Consider the following 12,339-nt stretch of genomic DNA (forward strand, 5'->3'; position numbering starts at 1 on the left):
GGTATCCCAGGACTGGAGCTGCTTTTTAAGTTTAATTTTATTTCATACTAGATGCTGCATTTTTGCTGCCTTTTTTTCTAGCCTTACTACTGTATGTGCCATATTTTCATATTGCCTATTCTATTTGGTTTATGCAAACTGGACACTGCATTTGCAGTTAATATGGACTTGTAGGTGCTAGCCTTGGTTTTCCTTAAACCCTCACTGTATCACACAGGTTCTATATGCTATTGCTGTTTCTGCATTCATTGATTGGTCTGGGTAAATGCAATTGTTGTTATGCTCCCACCCCTCATCACGAGCATTCCCTTGTGCCTTTAATTACATTGGCTTTCAGGATCATTTGCTTTGCTGTCTTAAAGGGACACATTTCTTTGTCTCCATGTTATCATTTATCCTGGGTTGGATCATTGTTTTGCATGTTTTGGAGCCTCCTGAAATCGTCTTGCTTTTGTACATTAACTATTAACTCTGGCTTCAAAGCCACCAAAGCAAGTTTTTAATTTTTTTTTTTGGCAGAAATGAGCCAATTGGTCTTTTTCCAGAAATGCTTGAGTCCCATCCGGCTGCCCCCACCTCAAGGCTCAGCTGCTCGGGCTGCATCCTATTTTTAGGGTTCCCTTTGCATTAAGGGCGAGGTAGTGCTAACGGAAGAGTGAAAGAGTGAAAAAAGAGCTAAAAGGGATGGTGGAAAGGGGCCTTTGAAAGCAATGGAAAGGTTGGCACTTGCACAGAGGTCCAAAGGGTATGCTGTTATTCCTAAGGACAAGGTACTGTGTCTACAGCTGTCATTTGACACACTTTTCCTTTTGGCACCACAGCCACAGGCTGGTGTACAGGTAGGCTCAAAGCAGCACCGGATGGAGCAGCTCAAGGACAGCCAGTTGGTGTGAGCAGTGTTGCCTCTGTAAGCCTTGCATCGAGTTCTATTTGATTCCCTGTAGCAATCTTTAAGAAGATGAAATGGAATTGACGTTTTCTATTTTCTATGATTTCTCTAATGCAGGTCCAGATACAATCACCATAACTAATCTGTGGCAGTAATCAAACAGAGGATCAGATGTTTATGAATCCTTATTTGTAACCAAGATAAAAAATGGATAGTTAGCAAATATGTTTATAATATCAAGCGCAGTGAATCTCAAATGCTTCAGCAGTGCATCTGAAGGTCAAATGCTTTTAATCAATGCGTACATATTTAGCTACTGATGTGTACTACTGCCAATTTGAATCTTTGCTGGAGGAAGCTTTGAGCAGTATCGGAAATGCAGCTGCTTTTCCTGGGGAGTCAAAGCTCTGAGAGCTCAGACGGCTCCTTACTGAAGCCGCCCCTTGGTGGCGTGAGCGATCCACTCGAGCACAGGTACAGCCCCGGCAGTTGCATGACATTATTTTTAAAGCAAAATAATAAAGACGTGTCCTCATAATTGTCCTTTATTTGGGTGCTACTGGTGTCATGGCTACATCTTCACATAGTGTTTGCTGGGATGCAGCTGTGTTGTACTGCCTTCAAGCCAGAACTATCATGTTATGATTAATGAGAGACAGCTACTTCAAAACAGCATATTCCTGGCATTGGCCAGGGCAAATCTGATACAAGCTGAGCCTTAACAAATAGAGAGTCATACAATCGTTTAGGTTGGAAAAGATCCTCAAGATGATCAGGTCAAACCACCAACATAACATTACCAAGCCCATCACTAGATTTTGTCCCACAGTGCCACGTCTACATGTCTCTTAAATACCTCCAGGAATGGTGACTCCAGCATTTCTCTGGGCAGCCCTTGCTAATGCCTGATCATCCTTTCTATAAAGAAATTCTTCCTAATGTCCCATCTAAACCTCCCCTGTGACCACCTGACATTTCCTTACATCTTATCACTTGTCACCTCAGAAAAGAGATGGACTCATTTTTCCCTTTCAGTCCTTTCTGGCTTTCTGTCTTTTAGTCTTTGTTTAGTTTTTCAGACACTATCTCTTGTTCATCAAGAGGCAAGGGTCTTTCTTTTCTATCTAACCCAGAAGTGGATTGTGGTGGAATGTGCTCTGCTTTGAGCTGGAAGAAAGTGTTGAACAGCAGCCCTTTGATCTTAATCTTTTCATATTTAGGGAAGAAAGAAAATGAATTTTGAGAGTGTCTGCGGTTCCTTTGCAGTTATGCTTCCTATTTAGGAGTTATATTCATTCCTATCTAGGTTTAAGCACACATAAAAGGGTGTTTGTATCCTGTACTTGACCATGGTAGGAGGAGGCAACGTTATGCTGTGTGTTTAGGTGTTTATTCTGCTCCATTCAGTATTACGAAATCTAACGGCAAAATCCTCGATCTGTAGGTGGAAAGTGAGGGAGGAGAGGAAATAAAAAAGAAGGGGAAGTCAAAGGAAAGGGCCTGGAGAGATCTTCTACATTTAGCTCCTCACAGCCACTGAATGCTTGTGCGGCAGTACTGCTCTTGTAAGCCATGCGGAAGAAACAACTGGTGCAGTGAAGAAAATCCAGTGAAGGAAATCAACAACAAAGTATGGTTTGGACTGTGTGTAGTAGCAGCTAGAACAGTTTCTCCTGAGCTTGCAGGAAAAGGTTCTCAGAGCAGCCAGGCAGCTGGGGCTGGAAGCAGATCTCCCCTAATGCTGTCAGCAATGGCAGGGAAACCCCAGGTGTCTCTCTGCACCTGTAGGCACAACAAAGGCTTGAGTGGTTGGCTCTTGTAACATGCACAGCGACATCCCACTGTATGATTGCTAAGATTCATTTGGGGTTGCAAAGATAGGAACACAAAGTAAAAGTCTCTTTGAAAGACTGAATGAACATAATGTACAAAAAATTGAGCCAATACCTGTATTGCCTACAGTCCTATTTTTACTATTTAATCCTATTTGCACTCCTAAGGTATCTCTGCATATTCCATTGCCCACGAGATGAACTCAAAAACGGGATGAATATAATTTCTTTTTTTCAAATTTGTTGCTTCAGCAATGCAGGGCTGAGATGATGGAAGCAGCAGTTCTACAAAAAGCAGTGATTGCACTCAATTCCTAGCTACAGAGGTTGGTAAAACTCTTCTTTAGTTTTCTCAGGTTACGTACCTCCAGCAAAACAGTCTTCATTTAAATTTAATTGAGACCAGGAAATAAAAATGTCACCATTAGTATTTCACAGGCCAGAGCTAAGCTTTTCTTAGAGGAGATGTTGTTATATGTGACAAAACCCAAAAGAGAATGAATTGGGGCAAAAATAGAATACACTGGACTCCTCCAAGTCTCCTTTGTTTCAGTTACAGACTGTAGAAGGTTTCTCATAAAGCATTTGACACTATAATGTGACCATGTACTGTGTGAAAGAAGAGGAATATCACCATTTAAGAAGTTAACATTTTCGGACTCTTCTTCCCCATGCTAAATTCAATACTGCATTTAGAACTGTGGGCCACTTGGATTAGCTGAAGCAGGGTAAGCCTTTTAGATTATCAAATGTCATGTGAAAAAAATACCAGGAAATCTGGGAATGAGTATGTGTTAATGCTTTACTAGGGTGACATGTCCTCAAATAATTGTAGACAGAGCTTCCCATGTTCTTTCAGGCTGAGCTGAGATGCCAAGTATACAGAATTGGAAGCTGTCTATCAGGGTGTTGTTTTTTTTTTTTGCTGTTGTTTGTTTGTTTTTTATTTGCTTGATACAGACAGCAGAGACAAAATACCAAAAATGCCTGAAATCCTTATGACCTTCCACTGCAAACTGAGAACTTTGTCCAGTGAACTCAAATTTCTATTTACTCTGTCAGCACTGTCTCCACACTGCTGCTTTTTTTCTGTCTTCCCAGTTTATCATGCTCTGGGAGACAGCTTCACAGGCACTGAGCAGGAGGGGGAGCCTGAGCACATTCCAAATCCCTTGCAGGTTCAAAATACTAAGTCTCTGTGCTGTGTGTTGCTTAAAAATACCCATAGTGCAAGCAAGGCAGCATGCAAGCAAGTATTCTGCAGCCATCAGCTGGCATGGCTCATATTCCCATGTTGTGTGCTGATGCCATAGTGCTGCCTAGCTGGCCCCATTTACACTGTCTCCCATTTATGCCAGAAATACTCAGGCTACTATGGAGTAAATGGTCCAGAAATGTGTCCAGTAAACTCCTGCGTCAGCTTCTCAACTAAACTATCCCTGATTTCAGCATTGTGCTCTGGTATTCCTCCACTCCTGGTAAAGCATGAGCTAGACAGCTGCCAGGAACAAGTATAGGGGGGATTTTAGTTGTATAAAGTAGAAAGTGTTCCTATGGAATACTACTATGACCTATAATATTAGACACTGTGTATCTATTGCTATTCAGAAAAAGATAAGGATATCCTTAACCTGTTATTGAAATAAAATGCAGCAGTTACATTGAACTCCTTTGAAACTAAATAGAGAGTTGAAGTGTATAGCAAGTATTTTAGCTGACTATTCACTTCCCAACCTGATATATTTGTGAGCTAACTACTAACTGGTACTCTTTGGGACTGTATTTCAAGTTTTATTTTGTACTGTGGTAATGTTCTCTTTGCAAGACGAAATTCTTGCATCTAAACCCTCTGGGTCTAGAAAAAAGGACAAAAATGTGACATTTCTGGAGAGACTCCTGCACACAAAATGCATTGGTGTTTCCTAAAGAAACTCAGCAAGTCCACAAGGAATTGCTGCATTGGCAAATCATGCTAATGAGGCTTTTGAAAGAAGGAGGTATGCTTAATGCTACTTATCTCTGGACATAGAAGCTATGGGAAAACATGTGGAATACGTTTGCAACGTGATGACTGCAGCTATATGTTCTATATGTTGGTGTAACTGAACTATCTGTTATCAAACCACACACTTCAGCACATAGTCAGGAGAATTTATGCTTACTGCAAAGCCCATTAAAAGACTTGCAAATTCCCAAATCAGACAGACATGTTGCCTTCTGTAACTTGCTGTTATCAGGATAAAGATCTGCCTTTTTTCAGGCTAAGCACACTGATTTGGCTGATTCTCTTCACATTGCAAAGGGGCAACAAAACATTAATGGCAAGCTTGTCTCCACAGATCAGAAGTACTTGCCAGTGTGTGCACATGTGAGGTGGGCTGAGGAGCTGGGGACTGCAGAGCAGCAGGTCCTATGGGGCTCTGCTTTGCACAGCCTGGGGTCATAAACATGTCATCATGGCTGCTAACAGCAAGCAGGAGGTATCTGTGGAATCGCCCGAAATGGAATGATTTGTGGAGGCAAGTTCATCTCGTCATTTTTCTGTGCTTGCAGTACCAGAGCTTAATGTGTCAGTTATCACTACTAAAGCCCAAAAGAAGCCCCTCTTCTTCAAAATGCAGACAAAAGCAACCCTTGGGTCTATGCACAATAATGTTTGGATTAGTTAAAGAAACCACATTTGCCAGTAGGAAAAGAGAAGGAAATTTCTAAGCTATTGAATAACACTGCTATGCTTGGAAGAGATTTTTTCTTTTGTAATTCCCTTTTAATTTCCTCCCATCCAAACTGCTGGGAGGAATCCGAAGCTAGGTTTTCTGGAGTGACTAAAGGAGCTGGGCCACTGACTTCTGTTGAAAAATCAATGGACCTGGAAATGTAAGATAACATTTTCATAAATGCATGAATGATTTGAGGTTTAAATTCCTTAAAACTCTCTAGGACTTCCAACTCCCCAAGTCAGACAGGGAAAAGAATGATTAGCAAACTAATCCCTATTAGCATATAGGTGGAGATTGCATGGAGCATTGTAGAGCACAAGAAAATGAGGGGAATCTGAGGACAGAGAAGAAGACGGTGTTCATAAGATTTAAACCTGGAAGCATGAAAGGCAATGGGAGAAATGACAAAGAGAAAGAACATCAAAATATACAAACTGAGATATTACTTTCAATCACTTAGACTTTCCTTTGATTTCAAGATCAGACCTCAGTAAGACCACATAAAATTGAACAACTTCATCACCTGACTCAGTGCCTACAAATTCCGCACAATACATTTCTTCGGTCTCCTTCTTGATCAGATTATGAAGTGTCTGAAGTTAAACTAAACTGTGCATTCTGGTAAGCTTTCAGAATAGTTTTATTTTCTTCATTTCAATTGTCTTTTTTCAATTTAAAAATATTATTCAAATACCACATTTGGATGGGTACTGACTACTATGACACTGTGTAGAAAACCAAAGCAATTTGAAGCGAGCTAGACATTCTGAGTGCATTTTTAAAATACCTTATTGCTTAAATAAAATAAACTTAAATCCCTTAGTCTAGCAATTACTTTCAGATGTCTGATTGTTTATTTTTGAAGAACTGTCATATCAACCATTTAGAACTGACGAGCCCTAGTTTGATATGTTCACAAGCTTTCTCTAATGGCTGCTCCCTGCCTTACATTGGGAACTACGTACTCATCCTCACTGTCTCTTGTATTTATCTTAATTTTGCTGTATTTTGTTTTATTGCAGGAAAAACTTAGCAGAGCTGTTTGTGGCAGGGTTTAGTTACAGGAAACCCAAAAGCTAAGCCCCAGTTTCAGCTGAGACAATTAGACTGTTGATTTTGGTAGGAGCTCAGGACTTCTATTGGACCCAAATGCCTTTCAAGTCTAATTGCCAGTTGATGCTCAAGTCTGAAAATTTTCTGTATTCTCACTACAGATCTGGGGCTTTGTTTCCTTTTAATGTGAGGGATATTTCTGTCCAGATCCAAATGTTTTGCTGAAATTCTTCTCTATTCACTGGAATAGATTAAAAAGAAAAAAAGAAGGAAATTACATTTTCCAGAACTTTCAACCTTTCTCTAGTTCTCTCTTTTAATTCTCTGTGCCTTGAAATCTCTGTGTTGTAGAGGATGGTATTTTTTTTTTTTTTTCTGAAAGCAATTTTGCCATGCATGAAAAGTAGCAGGTACTGATTTGCAATGACTAAATTAACCACTGCTTTTTACTGCCTGGTACATGTATTTAGTAGCCCGTATTCCTATTTCACCAGCTGTAGGTGAAGGATTCTGAGGTAGTGAACAAATGGTACATTTTTAAAAGTGATCAATATTATAATATAATGCTGGATAATTTTTCTCTAAACCTTTGAAGTAATTACTAATAATAAAGGCAGTTTTCTCACAGAATGTTTTAATCAGCTGCTACATAACCCTCACAACCAAGTTATTGAAGTCTACTGCTGTTCTTGGATGGATGTTTTATTGTTAGGTGGATTGGGCTCTAAAACTTTCTTATAGATGCTCTGGGACAAATTAAGTACTAGCAGGAAAGTATTTTGTACTCTATAACTTTTGTGGGCTGGAACCTTGGGCTGTATGGTTTCCTTTTTTTTTCTCCCTTTTTTTTTTTTGTTTATGTGTTATACCAGTTTAGCACCTTGCGTAGGGCTGGTCCCAGGATCCTCACCACATGGTGCGGGTCCCATGGCCGGCTCCAAGAGCTGTCAGGCACCTGGCATTGGACAGCCTGGCCCTGGGCCAGCCCACCCCAGTGCCTGGAGAGGCCATGTTTGTATGGACCCATGCGTTTCCTTTCAGACATATCCTGCAGGATTACTCTGCAAGGCAGACAAACGACAGAACAAGGCGCTCATCTTCCCAAGGAGGCATTCAGAATGTCTGAGTAACTTCTATGATTAATTCTTAGCATTTGGATGCTTTTAATTAGCCATCTATAAACCAAAACAGAGCATAGGACACTACTGCAATGTAATTTGTTAAGCAATAATGCATTTTTTCTTCCAAAAGTCACACTTGATAACAAACAATAGTCATAGGCTTAAGATGACTGTGGATACTATGAGCTAATGTCTAGTTGTCAGAAACTTTTCCATTAGGCTTAAAATGATGTTTAACATACTCCTCCCGTTATTGAGCTAAACAACACATTGTATTAAACACGGATTTCCAAATGAAATGCTGTTTGTCTTCGCATACACATATGTAAGGATGCAGACACATGTACATACGTATTTTGGATATCAAAAGTACACCAGTAGCATAGTTCACCCTATTCCCAGGACAGAATGTTTTTTTGCCATCACCTTTTAATTAAACCCATCCTTAATCTTAATTGACTATAAAAAAATGTTAAACGAAGTTCTTTAAATACAAAATGCCAAAATTACATGTTCTTTCCTATTAAACCTCAGAGAATGTCTGAAAGAGTAGATCTTTTAATTATCTAGGAAAAAAACATGCTTCTGATGATAATCACCAAAATATGCGTACCATATATTTTTCTACTTAAAATTCAAAACCTTTGGTTTATAACAAACATTTGAGTAATTTATCAAATCCTACTTCATGCTAGCTTTAAGTCAACTTCAATTTTAAGCCTTTGCGCTTTGGTTTTGGCATTATGCACAACTCATTCAGCATTTCAAAGCTGTATATACTTACATTCAGATTTCAGGAAAGGGCAGAAGGACAGGTTGTTTGCTTTTCACTGTAAGAGACCTAGATTTCCTGTTTGTGTGAGGCCCGTTGTTATTTTGTTGATTTTAAGATGGTCCCTAGAGGGAAAAGAAAGGAAAAGAAATTCTTTTGCAGAAATACTGGGGAATTTTGCCCAAGATTTTTAAACATAGCGGCTTAGCATGGTCTCTTAATTCCATATTCAGACTTCTTACTCAAGATCTGCTGTTCAGAAGTATGACAACCTGGCAGTTCATTCACTTTAGGCAGCCTTTTAAGTGCTTGCAAAAACTGAGGTAGCAATTTGAATATAGAATGAAAATTCTAGTGTTTGATATTTGTGTTGGCAATTCTGTAATAAATCAAAGCTTGGGTCTGGATTTCAGGAAAAGTTCCTTGAGTCTTGTTTCCACCCTTCTGGAGAGATGCTGTGTAGCTTTTTCAGATTATTAGGTACAAAATTATCCATTTGAAGGACTGCTGAAAAACATTTACTTATTCTCATCTTTTTCCATGTGCATTTCCCCCACAAAAATGTACGTACAAATAATGTCTTGCAATCATTGGCCTCTGAGAGGCTTGGACTGATAGGAAGTGCTTGGAACTGCCATACACACTCCTAAGCATCACTGTACTCAAAATGTAAAGGTGTTAACAAACGAAGCCACAGGCAATACTAGCATCCTACATAAATATGAACGATGTCTATGTGTTTTATAGGCTAATCCTTCTCACACAGCCACTACCACGTCATACACACTTCACCTAACTACATCCCACTGGCATGGCTGAGAAGATAGTGGTTTGGTGGACTCAGCTGCCACCTGGATGTTCAGGATTTGGTCTGAACCCCAAATTCTGGAGATGTTGTGCTTCTACTTGTGTTTGAGCACATACATAAGTGCTTTGCAGGATCAGGACTAGAGAGAGCCCAGTGCCTGCTCTTGTAGCCCTGCCCTGTGCTGCTGACAGCATGCTCCATTTGCTGCTCAATGTTCATCATGCACTAACACCCATACAAGAAAAACAGCTCTTTGATAAGCAGGGTAGTGCGTTTCACGCACTGATTGGTCTTGTGGTTGAAATTTTAGGTATTTGGCCTAAGATCTTCCTGGCCTGTGTTTTGCCTCTCTGAAGTTCCTTAGTAGCCAGAGTAGCTCCAGAGCCATAATAGCCAAAGGTCTCTCTCAATTTACTTGAAGCATTTTATCAGCCAGGACAAAATGAAAACTCAAGAGTAGAAGCTCTCAACCTTTGTTCAGCTGAACTCCCACAGTGCTGCCTGCCCCAGGACCTGGTGTGCTCTAGGAGCTGAGCTCAAGATGTCCCATCCATCACCAATCTTAGAAGAAGAGAGCATCTGGAAAGGGAAGACAGTCAAGAAGCAATACTGAATTTACAAGAGAAACCAGCAGGTAGTTTGACTGTTTCACCTCAGATTTATTCCTGACCCTTTGAGCTGGATGAAGAAATGTGCATCTGGCATCTTTCTTGAGAGGATTCTACAGCCTGGAGAGCAGAAATTGCCAGTTTCATTGCCACTTGATTCCTAGTTTAATGAACAGTGGCTTTTAATTGTCTACCTGGCCAAACAGGCCTTTTCCTTTAAGCAGTGATTCAGTAACTTAGACAACGTCTATACCCGTTCGTCACCTACAGACATGGCCCTCAGCTCCAAAGTTTGGCTCTGGACACAAACTTTTCCACAGCTTGCAGGTGTTTAGGTTTGGGCTCTGGCTCAGCTTCTTGCGTGGATGAAGGAAAGTCATGAATTCGGAGGTAGCTTTTAATAGTTAACAAAGTGGAGAGCTGCCAGACTGAAGGGGATGGCAAGTTATTTTGCCTGTGCCTGAAGAGAGAGGGATTAGGCATTTCAGCCGAGCAGCTCATTCCTGCTTGCAATTTGTACCATCCATGTTGCTGTTACTGCCTTTGTGGGATTAGAGGGCGGCTGAAGGAGTGCCAGCATGTACCAGCAGGTCCCAGTACAGTAGCAGTCACATCTGCCCTTTCTGCCTTCAGGAGAAGCAGGATTTCCCTGGCTTTTTGCCTTGCTCCTATCCTAATTCCTGCTCCTCCAAGCCTGTACCGACCCCTCCTTGACAATCAAGAAGCTACAGAAAAATGCATAGGTGGTGATGGTGGAGAGCAGAAGGGAGCAGTCTCTGCATCCCATTCAGGAAGTGAAGGAGGAAGTGGTGCCCAGGATAAAATCCAACTCTGGGAGCAGAAAAAGTGTCCCACCCTCTCACAAATTCCTCACACAGGGTCCCCCTTGGTCCTCACAAAGCTCCTATAACATCACTGATGTCCCCACCTTTTCCCTCTCATGTGCCTTTCCTCATTCCATGCCACCACTGCTGCCTTTGCCTTCCTTGTCTGCTCCAAGGACATCCCTGGCCAGTGTGTAACCCAACCCAGTTGGGTTTTGCGTAACACAAAGCCAAATTCTGGCTCCTGATGATTTTTTAGGAGAGAAACTTCTGGCTGCTTTGGGGTGTTGTTCTCTATAAATCTTTCCAGAATTATTATTATCCAGCTCTTCATGTCCTGAGACTGATGGCTATGTGTGCATTCTTTTGCTTAACTTTCAGAACTGAAAGCTTATGATGATGCAATGACTATTTTTTAGCCCAGATAATTAATCTCATGAAAGGTCTACTACATACCCTGTCTCCCCTGTGTTATTGGGTAATGTGGAGATCCTGATACACACAAGGCAGCATGGAGATGTTACAAGTGGAAAGCCACAGTGTTGGAAAGAACAAAGCAACACAGGACAGTCATTTTTGCTTTGGAGAAAAGAAGGCCTGTTAAGACTTCCTGGAGCAGCAAGGGGAGAAAGAATATGAGGGAAATCATTCCTAAGAAAGTTAAGCATTAGATTTCCTGATTGGTACAGTTGCATTTCATTTCTCTGCTAAGAACCCTTTTGTGCTAATCTGTAGCTGAAAGGAGAGTGAAGGATTTGTTCTCCGTGTACAAAATCTTTAAATATAGGAGGTGGCATGCATTCTCCTCTCTCTCCAACTTTGTTGGCTGCAGGTCTTAGCCAGGTGTGGAAAACAGCATTTGTATTTTCAATGCAAGTGCAGAAAGGCAACAGTAGAAATGTAGAAAATCACTGTAATCTCTTTGACACAAAAACAGCATGACCCCTAGTTCAGTTATATAAATACAAACTCTATTTTAAGCGTAGACCTGAGTTGCTCTGATTCAATATCCAGCCCAAATGCAAATGACTTTTGTGGAATGAGGTTTGCAACGAGCTGGATCTATTAAGTAAAGTATTTCAGTCTGGTTTGGTGGGGAAAAGAGGAATCCGGTCAATTGCTGCAAATGCTTCTGTAGCAGAATTACTGCTTTACTCATTGTTTGGGCTATTTTCTACTGAATTGTTAAAATTTTTGTGACAGAGAACTATCGTAGAATAGAAGGCTGGGTCTGAAGCAGAGTCACAGGAATGTGCACACATAATTATGTCTTTTGAAAGAAGCACATTACGCAGGATTTCCTAAACAGTACCAGAAAATGTTGACATCCTGGAACTGACATTTGCAATTTCAAATAGCAGCTTTCCATGCATAATTAGTGTTGTTGTAAATGTTTCAGTATCACACTTGGGACTCACTTTGGACACGCCAGTCCACAAAGTCTAAATATGTATTGTTTTGCCATTTATTGTTTCCTTTTCCAGTGTTCCAGGAACTGACAGCTGTGATTTTTAAAGCTGGGAAGTACTAAATTGAAATAGTGCATTTTAAAGTATTTATTATGTTTAATTACAGTACATAAAAGTTGCTTTTATTTATAATTCACCGTTTTCTGTTGCCATTGTTCCTTTTGTTTTGTTTTGTATAAAACACCTTTCATTACCATCCTCCCTGAATACAAAGTACACAAACACTTCTACGGAACCACAGCT

General features: G+C 40.5%; 1 protein-coding gene across 2 annotated transcripts in view; it reads right to left on the reverse strand.

Annotated features, from left to right (window-relative positions):
- Positions 1–12,339, reverse strand: part of COL8A1 (collagen type VIII alpha 1 chain) — an 85,036-nt gene that overhangs the window by 20,452 nt on the left and 52,245 nt on the right. The window contains exon 3 of one of the 2 annotated variants that reach the window (XM_010719996.4): positions 8,400–8,512. The exons of the other annotated variant lie outside the window; for it this stretch is intronic. The gene's annotated coding sequence lies outside the window, so the exon portion shown is untranslated. The remainder of the gene's footprint in view (positions 1–8,399; positions 8,513–12,339) is intronic. 2 annotated transcript variants of the gene reach the window in all.

Source organism: Meleagris gallopavo, chromosome 1 (genome assembly GCF_905368555.1).
Source record: "Meleagris gallopavo chromosome 1, MGAL_WU_HG_1.1, whole genome shotgun sequence".
NCBI classification, from domain to species: domain Eukaryota; kingdom Metazoa; phylum Chordata; class Aves; order Galliformes; family Phasianidae; genus Meleagris; species Meleagris gallopavo.